Consider the following 18,276-nt stretch of genomic DNA (forward strand, 5'->3'; position numbering starts at 1 on the left):
CCCTCCGTTCCCCCCATGTTCTCCCTCATAATGGTTTATTCCTGAGTTGTTTGTCCCTTGTTTTCCCGCCAGTTACCTGTCCATCATTGTAAATACCCCCCCCCTTTATTTCTAGAAGTTTCTATGTCAATCGTCCCTTTTTTAATATATTATTTGTCTCCCGAGCCTTTTCCCTCCCCTGTGCCATTCTTATTGGTTCAGTTGTGTCCCTCGCTCCTCCCTGGGCTTCGTTCAATGGTGGCCCCGGGACGAGACTGCAGATATCTGGTAGTCCAGCAGTGCTTTATTCTTTCTCTCCTTCACGTGTCTGCCCCTCTCTGAAAATACAGATCACACGGGTGAGGGCACACCTTGAGTGCTGTGTCCAGCTCTGGGTTTTCAGTTTGGGCAGGAATTTGGGACACTGGAGCGTGTCCAGAAGGGGCTACAAGGCTGGTGAGGGGTTGGGAACACAAATTCTGTGAGGAAAATCTGAGGGAGCGGGGAGTAGTTAGAGAAAAGGAAATGACCTTATCGCTCTATACAGCTCCTGAAATGTGATTGTGCTCAGGTGGGGTTGGTGTCTTTCTCCAGGCAGCAACTGACACAAGGAGAGTCTTAAGCTACACTGAGGGAAATTTAGGTTGGATATTAGGAACAAGTTGCTTACAGAAAGAGTGATAAAGTTCTGGAATGTTCTGCCCAGGGAGGTGATGGAGTTACCATCCCTCAATGTGTTTAATAAAGCCTGAATGTGCCTCTTGGTGACAGGGTTTAGTTGAGGTGTTAGGGCTGGGTTGGACTTAATGATCTTGAAGGTCTCTTCCTGTGACAGTGTTCACAGGGGTTTTAGGATGAGGGAAGAGACAAAGATCTGACTCCATGTTTCAGAAGGTTGATTTATTATTTTATGATATATATTATATTAAAGCTATACTAAAAGAATAGAAGAAAGGATTTCATCAGAAGGCTGGCTAAGAATAGAAAAAGAAAGAATGATAACAAAGGTTTGTGTCTCGGACAGAGAGTCCAAGCCAGCTGAGTGTGATTGGCCATTAATTAGAAACAACCACACAAGCCCAATCACAGATGCACCTGTTGCATTCCACAGCAGCAGATAATCATTGTTTACATTTTGTTCCTGAGGCCTCCCAGCTTCTCAGGAGGAAAAATCCTAAGGAAAGGATTTTTCAGAAAATAACATGGCGACATCTTCCAGCCCAGAGATTCTGTGAATTCTGTGATTCTGTGATTATCACTGATCTGCTGATTCCCTCTGCTGAAGCTGACAGCGCACACTCCTTGGATTAAGGGAGCTCAGGATCAGCCTTCCCTCGCTCATCCCTCAGACACCTGAACCCAGCAGAGGTGTTTGGGGTGTTGGTTTTGGCTTGTTTTTATTTTTCTTCTGTGCTCAGCCTACAGTGAGAGACAGCCTTGCAGGTGGGATGGACAAACAGACCTTCAGCAGGAAGAAGGCACATCAAAAAATGTGACTCACTGGCTGCTTGACAGCCTTGGATGGTGGAGGTGAGGGGAAAGAAGGCAAATATGTACACTACCATGTAGATGAAAAAAAGAAACAAATGTCATATGTGAGATTCACCCGTTCCATGCAGGCAAGGTGAGGCCAGAATCAATATTGGCATATGTAATAATGAGAGATCCCTCATGGAACTGTGTTAGTTGAAGCCTGGTAATGTCAAAGTGTACATGAACTTGTGAACACACCAGTGTGCAGGAGCCTGGTTTATAGTGACACACTCCTGCATTCTTGGAGAGGATCCTTACAGTGGGGCAACAACATTTCCCCCCTCCTCTCCTGTGGTATTCAGAATTTTCCCTTCACTGTGATTTATTCTATCACAAAATATCCATAAAAGGCCAATGTGGCTTCTGTTGTTGACAGATGGTGACAGAACGGTGAGGAAAGAAAACAACCCATCAGCCTCCAGCAGGGCATCAGAGAGGGAACAAGAAGAAAATATATGGAAAATATATTGTGGAACCATTTGAAAGCTCCAGTGGCACTGCAGTCAGTATCTCTAATCACATTTCTACCCCATCAACACCAGTCTGAAGTGCAGCCTACCAAAATCTCTTCACAGCTCAGGTGAAATCTACCTTGTGCTGCAGGGACGTGGGCTGGCTGAGAACAGAATGGGAAACAGCTTCAAAAGGCATTTATGAAGTACTTAGCCCTTCACATGAAGAGAAGAAATTGGCTTATTTTTGTAGGAGAGGATGCAAAGCTCACTGTAGCAATTCTTTCTCTCACAGGAGTTTAGGTCTGAGTAACCCCACAAACTTTATTTGAATTTTTTTTTTCCCTTAGAGTGAGCTTTCTTCCACACAATGAGAGCCTTAGATGGGTGTTGCAACTCTTCAAGTCCCTTTCCAGCAGGATTAAGTGTTCTCTTCATACAAAACTCAAACTGGGCCAAAAAAACAAATGAGAGGAGCACCACCCCTATGAGCTGCTCTTGATGCAGCATTTCTACTCGTCCTGCTGTGATCTCAGAAATCCCTTTCTTTCAGATGCACCAGGTCCCTCCATGGTGATCTTTCTTTCAGCAGATGGATGCCACACCAGCTTCATCCACTGACCTTGTCAAGGGGTGAGGAAAGCATCTCTGAAGCTAAATACTCATAGCTGGTCTTGAGTTCAGCCAATGGGCAAAGATTTGGCTGTAGATTGGCCATTGTTTTAAATTTCCTGTGGCCAGCTATTTGGCTGTAGTTGAGGGGGGGGAAAAAGCCACTCTCTAGAATTTTCCACGTTCCTGTTCTACAAAGCCTTTCCAAGAGCCTGGCCTAAAGCCTGGTGGAACCCACAGGATTTTCCTGGGCAGAGGACAGATCACCCTGAGTTCAGGCAGATTTCTGGGTGAGTTTTAGGGTCACTCTGCTCACCACAGGCCTGTGCAGAGGGCTGAAGGACAAGACAAGCCTGAGGGGCAGTTCCTGACCAGCAGGAACACCTGATCCGAGTTGTGGCGATGTTCTGGGAGAAGTAGTTCTGCTGCTGTGGCCCTCACCCACACATCACACTCTGCCAGCCTGCTGAACTGGCCCCTTCACTCCTGCTCGGCTCTGGGTGTTGCAATTGTGTCTGTCATTTGTTCTTTCAGCTAATTAGCGTTGGTTAACTTCATGCTTAATGACCTTTCCCAAGCTGTTGCAACCAGTAGTAGAAAACTCATCAAACCCAGTTGTCATTTTTACCACACACAGATTTATACACACGCACTGCTGTGCCTTCATGCAATAAAGCTTTCTGTTGCTCTTTGAATTAATTAATCCCTTTGTTTTTATTGTATTATCATGCAGATAGAAACTACCATGTTATCTTCCCCCTGATTTAATTCAACCCATGTTTAAAACATGAAACTAAGGGCAGATTAATCCATCCTGGCAATGGAAAACCAAGTCTGGCTTCCTTTCCTCTCTTGAAAATGGAGCAGTGGTTTCGAGTAACAAGGACGTAATCTTTTAGAGGGAGAAATTTTTCCATCAAAATATTTCATTTTTGAAACCAAAATATATTAAGGAAAAAGACAGTCATTTCAATAAAGCCTTCTGTAACTGTGTCTCTTGTTAAGGTGCGTAGAAACAGCTTTTCTTCAACAACACAATTATTTTTTCTGTTCTTTTATGTTTAATTTTACAAGTATATATTTATCTTGACTTTTACAGTGCAACATTATGAAAACTGTCCAGCAATTAAATAAAATTAATTAACGAATTCAAGCAAAATAAAGTTATCTGATGAGATTTCAGAAAAAAAAATTTAAACCCTCAATCCAGATGCAGTTGCTCTGATTCTTCATTTGAAGAAATGGGCATAATTTTAAAAAAAGCCCCTAGACCAAAAGCTGCTTCCTAGATATCCATTATTCTTGTTTTCAAGCAGGACATATTGAACAGTTTTAGACTCACTTTTTAGACTCAGCACTTTTATCTTCTATAAAACAACGAAAGGATTTTTATAGTACAGGGTTGCAAAATAGATTTTGTTTGTGAACTCTGAATAATTCTACAAATTGAGGGAGTCATAGTCTTCTGAATACACTTGTATTGTGTGGAGGGATTATGGTAGAAATGTCCCAAAACTTCAAACAAATATTCGTGCCAGGCCTCGGAGGTCTAGGAAAATGGATTTTATTATATACACCACCAAATATTTAATCAGTAAGGCAGTATAAACACATATCTTATTTTCTCAGATTTGCACTGCAGCCTTGGGCCTCTCTTTAGAGAAGTGCAAACAGAAACCCTGTTTGCTACTGTTCCTTATCACAATGTCATCATTCATGGGAGAAACCACTCAGAGCAACTGCTGAAAACACAAGAGACATCCTCCTCCCAGCCACATGGCATGGCCTGATTTCCCCTCTGCCACGGAATTATCCACCTGCTGACCCCTGTTTTCACAAAAATCCAGATTCAGGGAGAGTTGAATCCAGGGAATCTGGCAAAACCCCCCTTAGTCTCCTCTGTGACCATCCCAGTGAAGAAAAAGCAAGAATTGCCCAAATCTCAAGACCTCGGGAAAACAAAGCTGCTGTACAGAGGTTCACCAGGAACACCAAAATCTGCAAAAAAGTCCCAGTAGATGTTTCCAAGAAGCACAGCTCAGCTTGGAGGGTGGAAGGGCTGCTGGAAACGGTGATCCTGTCCCAGGCTGAGCTTCTGCCTCCCCTGAGTGCCCCATGCCCCTACACAGCACCATCCCCTGCATGTACAGCCTTGGCCATCTCCTAACCACAGTCAGGCCCAAAGCTCAAAGGATAAAGGAGAATAAACCCCTTTTTATTTTTTTCAAAAAGAAAGGGTTTTGAATTTTTTTTCAAAAATTCTCCAAAAATTTTATCAAAAATTCAAAATTCATTTTTTTCTTTTTCTTTTTCTTTTTCTTTTTCTTTTTCTTTTTCTTTTTCTTTTTCTTTTTCTCTCTTTCTTTCTCTTTCTTTCTTTCTTTCTTTCTTTCTTTCTTTCTTTCTTTCTTTCTTTCTTTCTTTCTTTCTTTCTTTCTTTCTTTCTTTCTTTCTTTCTTTCTTTCTTTCTTTCTTTCTTTCTTTCTTTCTTTCTTTCTTTCTTTCTTTCTTTCTTTCTTTCTTTCTTTCTCTCTCTCTCTCTCTCTCTCTCTCTCTCTCTCTCTCGTCTTTCTTTCTCAAAGGGGCAAAATTTTCAGCTGAGATTTAAGTAGTTACTTCTCTTCCAGGGCATGACACTCGTGAGATAGTTAAAGAAGCAACATCCAGTGGGGTTTCTGTGTCACCTTTTCTGTTTCATGTGAAAACCTGATCCTATTTCTGCGTGCTGGGTGCACCAGGCCACCTTTCCCCTTCCATGAACTGAAAACAAATCTGTCACACAGACAGCTGCTGCAAAAAACACACAGGCTGCTTGTGCCTGCTTACAGAGACATCAGCTTCAAGCTTGAACCTTACAAATTCTTTATCACTGCTGCTGCAAACTCTTCATGTGTTTTTTTAGCATCATGGCCATTTAAAAAGCAGTGACATTTATACTTGTGGGCTGTGTATTGGGTTTATGAATGGAAATAGGTTAATAAACAGAATTAGGTTTGTTAACAAAGGAACTACAGTGCTTAGAAACATTACTTTTCCTTAAAATATTTAGGAAAAATATTTAAAATAATTTATAAAATTATATAAATTATTATAATATTTTTAAAGTTATTAAAATATTTAGATCATGTGTTTTGTTGTTGGTTTTTTTTGTTTTTAATATTGGTTTAAACATTAGGGTACTGTTATATCCTGGTAAGGAAAAAAGAGCTAACAATGAAAGAATAAACACACTGAAACTTTAAACTGCTCTTGATTGTAAGCCAAAGAGAGCCCTTGTGAGGCAAACTGCTCCATCTCTGCAGGGAAAACTTTCAGGAGGTGGAAAATTGGAGCTGCTCACTGGGACCTGGTGTGTGCAGCAGGGTGATGCTCACCTGTGCTGGCTGTGGATCCCAGCAGGTGGATGCACACAGCCACAGCACCTTCCAGCAGGCAGCTGGCACCTCCAGTAAAGATTCTGTGGCACTGCACAAAATGCAGAGATGACCACAAGAATGCGCAGCATGTGCTGAGCTGAGTTCTGATTTAAGTCTCAGAGGCAAAGGGAAGCTCCACGGAGCCTGCTGAGGACAGGCAGGTGTCAGGATCCATCCTAGTGAATGGATGTTGTGATGGTTCATAGGAGGTGATCTCAGGGTGCAAAAGAACTAACACGGCACAGGGGGTTTGCAGTAATAAACTAAACAAATGCACCTTTATTGAATGACCACAGCAAAACGTGATTGAGGGATTAAGGGAGAGAAAAAGTTAGAGAAAGAGAGAGAAAAGAAAGAGAGGGGATATAGCTACCAATGCAGAGATGAAGTCCTTTGGACCAGTCCAGCTGAGGGTCCGCCTGTTGCGCTGGGGAGATCTCCAAGGCTCTAGCTAACTCAGAGGTTTTTATAACTGAAAATTGTGAGGGGGGGGGGGGGGGGGGGACAGATAAAATAGGGGACAGATGTGACAGGTAGTCCATGCTCTCAGCAGTAAATGAGAGCCATTATGTTCTTGGTTCAGTGGTCACAACCTGCAGGCAAACATCTCGCTTTGGTCAGCTTGCCTCCCCACACACCTGCCCCGGGCTGGGGGTTTCAGTCCCAGTCCTTGCAAGGAGCAGAGGGGCCTTTTCACATGGGGGTTCCATGTCTCAGTCCTTGATGGAGAGGCTTCTGACATCTCAGTCTGTCTTTCACAGTGGTTGTTAAACAGGCCAGGGTCTTCTGTGGGAGACCACCAGAAACTCAGGAAAAGTCCAGCCAGGCCGAGAGCTGGGACAGTTTCCAGAGCTGCTATTGTTGCAAACGGAGCACGGTGCCCCCTTCTTAGCACACAGCAAACATCTGTAGAAATAATAACTTAACACTGTGCTCTCAGGTCTCAGGGCCTTTGGTGTGTGACTTTCTCCTTCAGAGCCAGAGATTCTAGATGGGGGTTCTCCTCTTCAGTGGTCCCCCAATGACAATCGTGAGGCAAATGAGACAAAATTCAGACAGACTCTCACAGCAGGGCACAAAACAGCTTTTGGCTCCTCTGTGACTCAGGGGAAAACCCAGGACACCCTCTGAGAACCGTGGAAAGGTCACTTCTAAAAATGGATTTCCCCATTCCGCCTCTCACTTTTCTTTGCTGGGCAGCAGCCTTTCCTCTAATATCAGGAAAGATTCTTCCTGCACCCCAGGCCCTGTGATGCTGCCACCCTGATCTGCCCCACTGCCAGGAATATCCCCCTGGCAGGCTGCACTCAGCAGATCAGGGCTCTGAGGGGAAGGTGATGCACTGACAGCATTTCTACATTGTCCCAAAATGTCCCAAAATGCCCCTAAATTAGCAGCCTGGCTGTGGTTTCCATGCTCAGGCCAGCTCCAGGAACAAGGATGTCATCTTTCAGAGGGAGACATTTTTCCATCAAAGAGCATTTTTCCACAGAGCTGGGCTAGGGCAGGAGCTGCTCTGTGAATCTGAACAGCATCTGCAAGGAAAAATGCTAAATGTGTATAAATCAAGATAAATCCAGAGGCATGCCTGGGCCTCTTCCAATTGCCCATTCACTTGTTCTGCACAGGATCTCTGTGATCCCTGGAAAACACACTAAGGTATGCATTTTGGGACTGGAGTTCCTGCCCTGTGAATGTTTGAGTATAAATCTCATGTAATTGAGAAGCTGGCTACGTTTTTTTGCTTAATCCCGCGCTAGTTTCTTTAGTTTCAGTAAGCAAAAGGAAGAAACAACCAAATATGGATTAATTTGACCACTGCTCCTCCAGTTTCCCCCTTTTCTCACCAAACCCACAGTTTTCAGGGCTGCTCTCTGGCACACTCAAGCTCAAGGCATCCCAGGGCAATTTGTGCTGCAGAAATTCCAAGCCAAGGAATTTCATCTGCAAGGAACTGAGGCAGGCAGTGGCCCAAGAAGGCGGGATTGAAACCAGGACCAAAAATGTGCTTTTGACAGAGCCCTCTTTGGATGCTTAGGCTGTAACAGGAGCTGTGGGTGTGCTCCAGGCTCTTCCCCTGCTCCCTTCTCACACGGGTTTTTGCTGCAGAGCTGCACAGGTCTGCTCAGGGCAGGTGAAAATGGGGTTCATTTTCATCATGGGATGGGTACAGAGAGAGCAGAATGGTATTGGGGTGTCACTGTGATGCCTTGTGGCCTAGACAGAGGCTGGATGGAGTTAAAGATTAAAGCAGGGATTTATTAAAAGGATTTCCTCAATGGATACACCTTGGGAGCAAAAGAGCCCAGACAGGGCTGCACCCAAGATGAACCAAAATGGTCACAAAGTGCACGACAGGTCAGGAGATCTCTCACTTTGTGACAGTGTTCACAGGGGTCTCAGGCTGAGGGAAGAGACAAGGATCTGACTCCATGTTTCAGAAGGCTGATTTATTATTTTATGGTATATATTCTATTAAAACTATACTAAAAGAATGGAAGAAAGGATTTCATCAGAAGGCTGGCTAAGAATAGAATAGCAAAGAATGATAACAAAGGCTTCTGTCTTGGACAGGGAGTCTGAGCCAGCTGACTGCGATTGGCCATTAATTAAAAACAATCAACATGGGCCAATCACAGATGCACCTGTTGCATTCCACAGCAGCAGATAACCATTGTTTACATTTTGTTCCTGAGGCCACTCAGCTTCTCAGGAGAAAAAATCCTAAGGCAAGCATTTTTTCATAAAAGCTATCTGACACACTTATATAAGTTTTGCTCCATTTGCATCTTAGAGTTAATTGTCCCATTCAGCCCATGCAGTCCCATCCTGCTTGTTTTTCCCTCTTCATTCCACTGCTGTTGATGCTCTTGGGCCTGAGATTTGGGTCATTTGTCCTTGAAGCCCAGCTGGAGAAGGAATTGTTTTGTCTCCCTGCTCTGTGCAGAGAGCTCACCATCCCCTAATATGAAGATCTGAACTGCACATTAAAGCAGCACAGAATCTGAAAAATAAAAAAAGGCAAAACCTGAGGCATCAGCTGAAACCTCCACTCAAGCCTGGGTGCTGATCTCCTGTTCAACTCCCAGGTGACAGTGCCCTCAGCCCTGTTCCTTTATTGGCCTTTTCAGCCCTCCTTCTGTCATTATCTGCGATGGTTTTTGGCTCTGCTGTTGTAGAATTCTATATTCAGACTTGGCTGGCCAGCAGAATAGGGGCTGAATTAAAAAACTGAGCTGACTCTTAATATCTAGATATGCTTGTGCTTTGATAAAAGTGAAGCTGCAAGAATTACCCTTATCAATCAGTGATAAGGGTAAATTTGTCCCCTTATAGAGAACTTGAACAAAACATTCCCAGACACCTCTCACCATCCAAGATACCACACCTGGAAGAAATTGACCTTCAAATTAAGGCTGAGGAGTAGATCACACCAAATATGGGGAGCCTTGCAATCCAAGGGACTGTGCATTATTTTTCTCAAAGAAAAGAAGTTTTTGAAGAAGTTTGTAACTTGAAGAAAGTTACAAACTCTTTCCTCTCTTATAAGCACACGATAAAAGAAGTACGATCACAGTACACAGATTTTTTGCTGTATCTGAGGTATTGGTTGCTTTTTTTCCCCGCAGAAAGTCATCAGATCATGGCAATGGGTCTGTTTTGCTTAACAGGCTCACAGTATGGCATACTTTCATGCCTCCAGCTTCACTTTTAGTAAAAGAAATGAAAGAGATTTATATATACCACCTACAGGTAGGCTGTGGGTTTTTGTCAGCACCACCAGCATAATTTCAGATCATGATCACCAAGACTATTGCACCATTTTAGACAGACCCTCCAAACCCACAAAAATTGGTAGAAGATCAGATTGCAAATTCCACAGTGTTTCACCAGCTGAAGATCTCATGCAAATTCTATCTGTATTGCAGCCCATTTGTTTGTCTAAGAGAGGTTACAGCTTGAAATAACTTTGCCAAGACTGCCAAGTGATGGAATCTAAATATTTTGACCGTGATGATCAAACTACTTACATATCCTCACTTTCTAATAGGTTCTTGAATTTCATTATCTTCAATATATGCTGCAGGGAGCAATACTGTATTGCCAATGGAAGTTACATGAGGAACAATTTCTTTAGGACACTCTTTGTCTCATATTTCTAATATTCCAAATGGAAATTGTTTTAATCTGTTGGAGGCTCCATCCTGTGCTTTGTAGTAGCAAAACTTGTGTTATTTTTGGTGGGGCCAAAAATCAAACAAACAAAATTCTTCCTGATTTGATAACTTACTTGTAAATCTTTGGGGGAAAAAGAGAAAGGGGGAAAAAGAGAAATGAAGAGAGAAAGAAAAGTGTTTATGAAGTAACTACTGAAAGCCTCCATATGGGAGCAATGATGTTGCAAAAAACATTGTTTTACCTAATCAATCACTCTTGTTAAACACAACAGAAATGCTGGCTCAGTGTAATTGAAAACTCACAGTTTCTTAGCTCATCTCTGCATATTTTCCTGCTATCCAGTAGATTTTCTAGCTAGCCCTTCCAAATTTCTGGATTTGTGGTGATGCATGCACCAGAATGAGAGAGAAACCATTATTCAGTGCCTGCTCTACCTGATCAGTGCAGGTTTGGAAATAGATTTATTGGAAGCACAGTTTTTCCAATACTCCTAAAGGTTTATACCTTCCATATTTAATTTTTACAGGCAGGAGTTTTCAATTTTCATGGCTTAATTCACTTGTAAATCAGGTAAATATTCTGGCCATTTTGACCAATGCAATCTTGCAGCTACAGCCTCATTTGAGTCAGCTCAATATTTACCCAAAAATGAACATTTTTCCCTATCAATGAACATTTCCTCATGGGTAACACTCATCTCAAGTTGTGAATTAGCTTACTTTTTCCAAGCCAGAAGTGTAATTATAGCTGCAGAATTCAGAGTGGTTCTTCATTCATCTTGTATAGGCAGGTGGAGGGAGAATTTGGCCAAAGCTTGCAATTACTGGTTAATTATTATTTCTGTTCAGTTTGGATGGTTGTTATTGTTGCTGTTGTTTCTTATTTTTTGGTGTTTCTTTTGAGAGGGCTTTTGGTTCTTGGGTTTTTTCTTTGTTTTGTTTTGGGGTTTTTTTTGTGGTTGTTGGGCTGTTTTTAATTGTTTTTTTTGTTTGTTTGTTTTTTAAAATTTAATCTTATTACATAGAATATTGTTATGGCATCCAGAGACAATATGCCAGTTAGCTGCTCAACTTCAAGCTTCAAAAGACTGTGACCTGATTTGAAATGTCTACTGATAAGGAAATGACATTTGCCAACCACCAGTCACTACCACTGATAATTTAACATTTTTGGGAAAATTGTCTGGTTATCTGGGTATTTTACTAAAGAGCTGGATGTAAAAATTATGTCTGACTTAGCCCAAATTCTAGCTATCAACGAGCTACAGCAAAATTTCTGCTCATTCTCCTTTGGAGGCTCAGATGGAAAAAATAAACTGGTTTTGGAAAGTAGCTGCTTGGGGATTTTGTTTGTGACCTTGTGTGTTTGTGTGTGGGGTAAATGTATGGTTTTTTCTTTGTGTTTTTTAAATTTCTTTTTACAAATGTACAAGCAAATAGGATTAATGCGCCAGTGTCTGCTGGAGGAAAGCAGGCTTACCATCTCACAGCAGAAGATGTCTTTAATAATACTCAATTATGACAATATGTAGAGTTGATTTCAAGGTGTTTATCCCATTATTTTCCCCTTGTTTTTTTTTTTTCCTTTTCTACACTGATTTTCTTATTTGCATTTTTCTCCTGAAAACTCAGATACAAGTGTATTCAGAAAACCAAGGCAAAGAATATTTATGTCAGACAAAAGAAACAGCAAAATAATGCTTTGCTTTCTCTTCCTGCATATCACATATCAAAAAGAAAATGCCATAAGTAGAAAATCACAAACTGCGGAATGCAGAGACCCATTTTCATGCTGGCTCATTTTGGAGGCTCCTTTGCAATGAGACAAGCTCAGATTATTTTTGTTTATATATGCCTTCTCCTCTGTAAACACCCATTTTACTGCTCTTTGCAATGACAGATTGGATCAAATAATGAGTACCTAATAGCAGCTGGATAGATTTACATAAAATGTAATATACATGCACAGAAAATGAGGCAGTTCCCTGTTGCACTGTATTATTGGATGTGTTTTTTAAAAAATCAGAATAATTTCAATGAAAAATTTCTGACTTTCATCTTGACTATTCTTGCATAGTTTTATAGTCTATATATGTTATATATCAAAAGTATTTGTATCATAATTTCAACTGAAGTTTGAAATAGTATAAAATTTTGTAAAAATAATTTTAATTATTTACCAAGGTCCGTCCTTCCTTCCTTCCTTCCTTCCTTCCTTCCTTCCTTCCTTCCTTCCTTCCTTCCTTCCTTCCTTCCTTCCTTCCTTCCTTCCTTCCTTCCTTCCTTCCTTCCTTCCTTCCTTCCTTCCTTCCTTCCTTCCTTCCTTCCTTCCTTCCTTCCTTCCTTCCTTCCTTCCTTCCTTCCTTCCTTCCTTCCTTCCTTCCTTCCTTCCTTCCATTAAAATCCTTATAAATGAGGATTTATAAGCCTCAATTCTTCACAGAATGATTCTCCATTGGCAGGTTTCTATCAATTTTTTGATATTACTTCTAGGATTAAGCACAGCAAATTTTACAGCTCTGTTCCCACAGAGATATGAACCTGATTTGGAACACCCCACTCGCTCTACCTGTTCCTGTGTTTTCCCCATGCTGAACAACAGCTTCAACAACTCATTTCCTCAACACTGCTTGAAATCCTTTCAGCCTCCTGGCTGGTGAACAAAACCAGGAAAATGAATGTGGAATGGGAAAGTTGCTTTTTGAAGGAGGCAGCAGAAGGAAATGTCCCTGACTGTGGCAGGGGGGTTTGGTCATTCAAGTCCCTGCAGTCCAAGCCATTGCATAATTCCATGGAAAAGGGGAGCAAACTGGTAGAAGAAAGATAAATCACGACCCTCTAAAACCAAAAACACAAATGCCACACACTCACATGTTTTCATAACAGAATGATATTTTTTTAGGAATAAAATTTGTTAGTGATTTCTATGCCTGGCTGGTAAAAAGAGAAAAGACTTTTTTTTTTAACCCAACTTGAATTTATTTCCAGGTCATGAACTCTAAAAATTTCATCAGCAGGCACTACAAACTGGGATTTCCTGAAGGAAGAAGGAACACACAACATTTCCTCATAGCTGCAATTTGTTTCACTTAGTGCACAACTAAACTTTACTGGAAATGCGAGTCACCATCTATCCCTTAAAAGTATCTTGTTCTTTAGAGGAGGTGTTATTTGATTTAGTGTTTCTTTATCCATGAGGAATTTTTATTATTGTCAGGAGAGTGGGAATAAATATTTCCCATAGGAGTTGAAATGCACCTGGAAATTGCCAAGTAATGGGGATGATTAAGGATTCTGAACTAACAGATGTTAACAGTGGAGCAAAGCTAAGAATGCATGTTGAGCACTCAACCTGCCACTTGACACAGAGGAAGATCATCTTGATTCATATTTTTCTGTAGGGAATTTCTAAAATTCTCCATCATGTAATGGAGAACTCTTTTAATTCAGTTACTTCTTGATGTTTCTTGATGTACAGTTTTCCTGCAAAACTGTTAATGAAAAGCACAATTGTGAAGCTTCATGTACAATGACATCTGTAAACTAGAAATATTGACATTTCAGAATGACAACTGGGAAAAAAAAGCTGAAGCTGTCCTTCCATATCTATCAACACTTATGAAACATCCATTTAATACCATTTTATTATATTTTAACTAGTTGTTTTACTAGTGGTTAAGCAGGTGTGGCCCAGAACAAAGTGAAACACACAAAGTCGTTGGCCTCAGCAAGCAGTGATTTTGAGTTAACAATGATGAGATTAACAGCAGGAGAATCAGAGGTGGAGCTTTTTGAAAGCTTGTCAGATTTTTGTTTCACATAAGCAAAACAACGTGTGGGTGGCAAAGAAAAAAAAAAAACCCATCCCTTGCTACGGGCGAACTTGAGAAATTCACCTTGGGAGTTAAAGATCAGGTTTGTTTTTTGTTTTTTTGTTTTTTTTTTTTTTTATTTTTTTTTTTTTTGTCATATCTGTAGTATTGTGATTGACTAAACAAGAGCAAGAGGCAGATAATCTGTTTGTGGATAGAGGATGCACTCGTGGCTTAAATCAACAAGGAAATCCCAAGCTGGCTGACACTGACTGCCTACAAGCTCCTCAGCTTTTCCAAAGCTCAGCTCCCCAGGTTCTGTCACAACACTGGCAAGGTCAAGGCATCATTGGTGTGTTCATGACATCACTAATGCTTTTTAATTAAGCAGAAGTAATCCTGCCCTTAGACTGCACTTGATTTCAATTAATTTTTGCAATTCGCAAAGGGAGTCCTGGAAGTGTTTGCTAATGCTGTGTTTCCTCAATGGAAATAATGATGGTTTCCCAGACTGTTAACAGGGGGTTGACACAGCTAATTATAAACCTAAACAGATTTCTCTAAAGCCAGTGGCTTAACATTCGTTTGAAGCTTGAGGTAAGGGTCTGTAGTGATTTTTATTTCTTCTGAAATGAATGACCTAACTTTAAATCATTTTCTCAACAGCTTTGCAAGAGGTTTGACATCTTTAGTTCAGTCGTAGACGCTGCTGGTTTTTTGAAGTCCCTACACTTCAGTAATTCACTGGAACTCAATATTAGTGGGTCTTAACCTTGGCAAGAATTATTCTTGAGACACCCTAATAATAAACCAAATGATTTTATAAAGAGACAATAAGCTGGTGGTTATGGTACACTTCAGCGAGACAGTGTTAAAAAGACAGACATTGTGCCAAACATCCCTTAAAAAAAGCATGTGTCCCCAAAACCCCAAACCACCTGCAGAGTGGCAGCTGTTCCATGCAGAGCTGAGACTTGGGACTTCACCAGTATTAAATATTTAATTAAATGCGGATGCATCTACCAGTGCACTCACAGCAGCAGCTCACTTTCTCCCATTTAACCCTGTATCCCTGTTTCCTTGGGTGCAACACAGGTACCAGGAAAAAGCAAACCCGTCTGGGTCTGGTTTGTAGGCAGCAGAACCAGCTTATTTAAATCAGAGCCACCACAGTGCCCATCAGCAGCCCTGCAGAACAACAGCCCTGAATTACCTTACACGTGGCGCTTCTGTGTAGGATTTGCCCAGGCTGTTCCCTGTTCAATACAGCAGAATGCTAATCAACGCGTTTAATTAATTAGCATTTATACACAGGGCCTGAAGCCTTAATTAACATTCCTCCCTGATTAAACTCTGCTGCTGAGGATTCCAAGTCTCAGGTGAAACTGAGTGTTGGAAGTTTTCGCGCTTGATCTTCCACCCCCTTGTCTCCCAGGACTTCAAAGTGAGCACAAGGTCAATTTCTCAAATCCAGTGGAGCTTTGCCATGCCCTTTCCTTCCCCTGGCAGTGTCTCCTGCAGCAAAAATCACACACTTGGAAGTTCTGCTTGTTTCCCAGTCCCTTGGTGTCACCAGGCCATGAGTTTGATAAAAGACTCAAGATGCCGGACCATTACTGTTCAATGATAAAATGTCACTGGGTTTACATCTGTTCTGTTTCACAAACAAAGATAAGGAAATAAAGCTTCACACCAACTTGTGCAAACAATATTCATTGTAAATTGTTTCTATCCTGGCTGTAAAAGTGATTTTCCTTGTCTTTAAATTGCCATTACTATGTCATACAGTTTGTATGTCCTGTTGTATTTTTGTAACCCCTCTCCCAAATGGAGAGAGGTTACAAAAGCTCTCTCTCTCAACCCCTGAGAAGATAACCAGCTATAAATCCAGCTACATCTCTATTTCTAACAGGCTGTTTCCTCAAAATCAACATGGTTTTACACTGCCAAAAATGAAAAATTAAATAAAAATTTAAAAACCCTTCTAAATTATGACAGAAAATCGTGTCGTATGCAGTACACCTCATCTTGCTAAAGGCTGGACATTTTTTTTAAAAAGAAGGTTAGATATAATCTTGCCCAGCCACCTCATGTGATAAAAATTGTGTCTAAGTATTGGATGAACTGTAAAATTACCAGGCTGAGGTGACTTGTAATGACCAAAGAGGTCTTCACTCCCTTGTTATCAAACTTCTTTCTTTCTAAAAGTGCATGAATGCTTGATAGCTCACCTCAAGCTCTAAAGCCCAAGTGATTAATTAATTTTGTTGCGTAATCACGTCCTCCAAGGGGACCAGCTTAGGGTAAAACTCAATATATTGGGTCCCTTGAATCAAACTATCAGAGGTGCTGAAGTAACAGAAACATCCAGAGTTTTCTCACTTTTGTGAGGCCATATTCAACAGAAAAGTCTAATTTCAAGCTGAAATTAGATTTCCCAAGCTGAAAAGATTTCCAGTACTGGAATTTTCTTTTCTACAAAATAAAAGCAATAGCATACCTATATCACTTAGATAAAGTGTGTGTTGATAAATATGATTGGGTACTCACAGATAATTAGTTACAGATATGCAAAGGTTTTTGTGCAAAGTTTTTTATATGTTGCCTTAGTAAATGATATATCATATAAAGAAAACTAATTTGGTGTAGATAATAACTTCTGCTGATTTGCAACTTGCAAATATTGAGATTTTGATTCTACTCTTTGAAACTGCAAAAAAAAGTTTCAAGATCTTGTAAATTTGCATAAGGTGCGGAGACAAATTTCCTTCTCAACTTCTTTGCTTATCTCTATCTCCAAGTGAATTGTCATTCACCTTTTAGCTCAACTGTGTTCTACATGTGTTTCTTTTTCATCTTTTTATTGGTCTTTACAGGTATCCAAGCTTAATAAATTTCATCAGAGCTTGCAATGGCAGCTCTGTATCAAAAGGAAAACAAGTGTATACCTTTAGCAATTAGTAGATTGCATCACAGAGAGGGAAAGTAGCAACTCATTGCAAAAGCTGGCTGAAAAACAACACCATACCTCCCACTTGATATGGTATCAGTGAAAATTAGAATTGGAAAATAACTTCATAAAGGGTGTATTTTCTCAGAAAGTGGGGGGGGGGGTTGTTTTTTTGTTGTTGTTGTTTATTTGGTTTTTTGTTTTTTGCTTGTTTGTTTTGGTTTTGGTTTTTGGTGTTTTTTTCTTTGTGTTGGTTTTGTTGGGATTTTTCGTTTGGTTTTTTTTTTCATGTTTCTTTTTTTTGGAAGAAGAAGGATAAAAATCGCCAGAACTTCTAGGAAAGACAGGAGACTGAGCATGTTTTGTACACTACTTTAAATCTTCCCGAGGGATAAAAATAGCCTTCAAGCAAGCACTCTCCTCCACCCTTGGGTGGATCATGGGGAGCACTTTCCATTGCTCACCTCCTGATTATGCTCTAACATTAAAAAAAATATTGTTTGGGAAAAAAATATGGCAAAAGGGAGAGGATGTAAAGTGGTTTCCCGAGGCAGGAGGGACAATGTGTGAAACAGATAGATGGTTCCTCATCACCAGGAAATTCTGTTGTGTGGTCTGAGTTTGGCAAAGGGTTGTGGTGTGAGGAGCAGATGGAGGCATCCATCCATCCCCTGTTTTTTTATCTGTGGCCTGCCACAGAGCCAGGAGCTACTACTGCCACTCATAGTGACCTAAGATGTTTGACATTTGATATGAAAAATGATCCTAGGCTAAGGAGAGTCAAATGGGCTTTCCCCAGCTGGTTTGGGCTGGTTAACCTCTTGCTTTCGAGAGGGCTCTGCAGCTCTGCCTGCACTGCTTGGATAATCCCCACCCATCAAGCTCTCATGACTGGTTCTTCAGTACAGTTAGAGCTATTTGTCACAATTATCCACCAGTTTCCAGGGCAGAATGGAGTGAATCACCTCTTACAGTAAATATTTCTTTAAGAGGCTTGGGGTGCAAACTGGGACCTGTTTGACACGTTCAGGTTAAGCCTCTGTGTTGGTGAGGTTGATAGATGAGCCCTCAAAGAAGGGCACAGATCCCTGCCCCTCCTTCAGGAGCCCTGCCTACGTGATTGATAATTGAGTCAGTGTTATGCTAAAAAAGTTGCCTTAGCTACCGACCTTGGCTCAGGGAGCTCATCCATCACTGGCCAGGAGCATTTTGCTATCTATCTATGGGTGTTTGAATGCAAAACACTCCTGCTTCGTTGCCCTGGTTAGTTCTGACTGCAGCCAAGGGCAGGCAGTATCTCTTATTGTCAGAAATTGATTTATGCTTGCCTGACAGAGAGTCACA

The sequence above is a fragment of the Melospiza georgiana genome, chromosome Z (assembly GCF_028018845.1).
Source record: "Melospiza georgiana isolate bMelGeo1 chromosome Z, bMelGeo1.pri, whole genome shotgun sequence".
Lineage (NCBI taxonomy): Eukaryota > Metazoa > Chordata > Aves > Passeriformes > Passerellidae > Melospiza > Melospiza georgiana.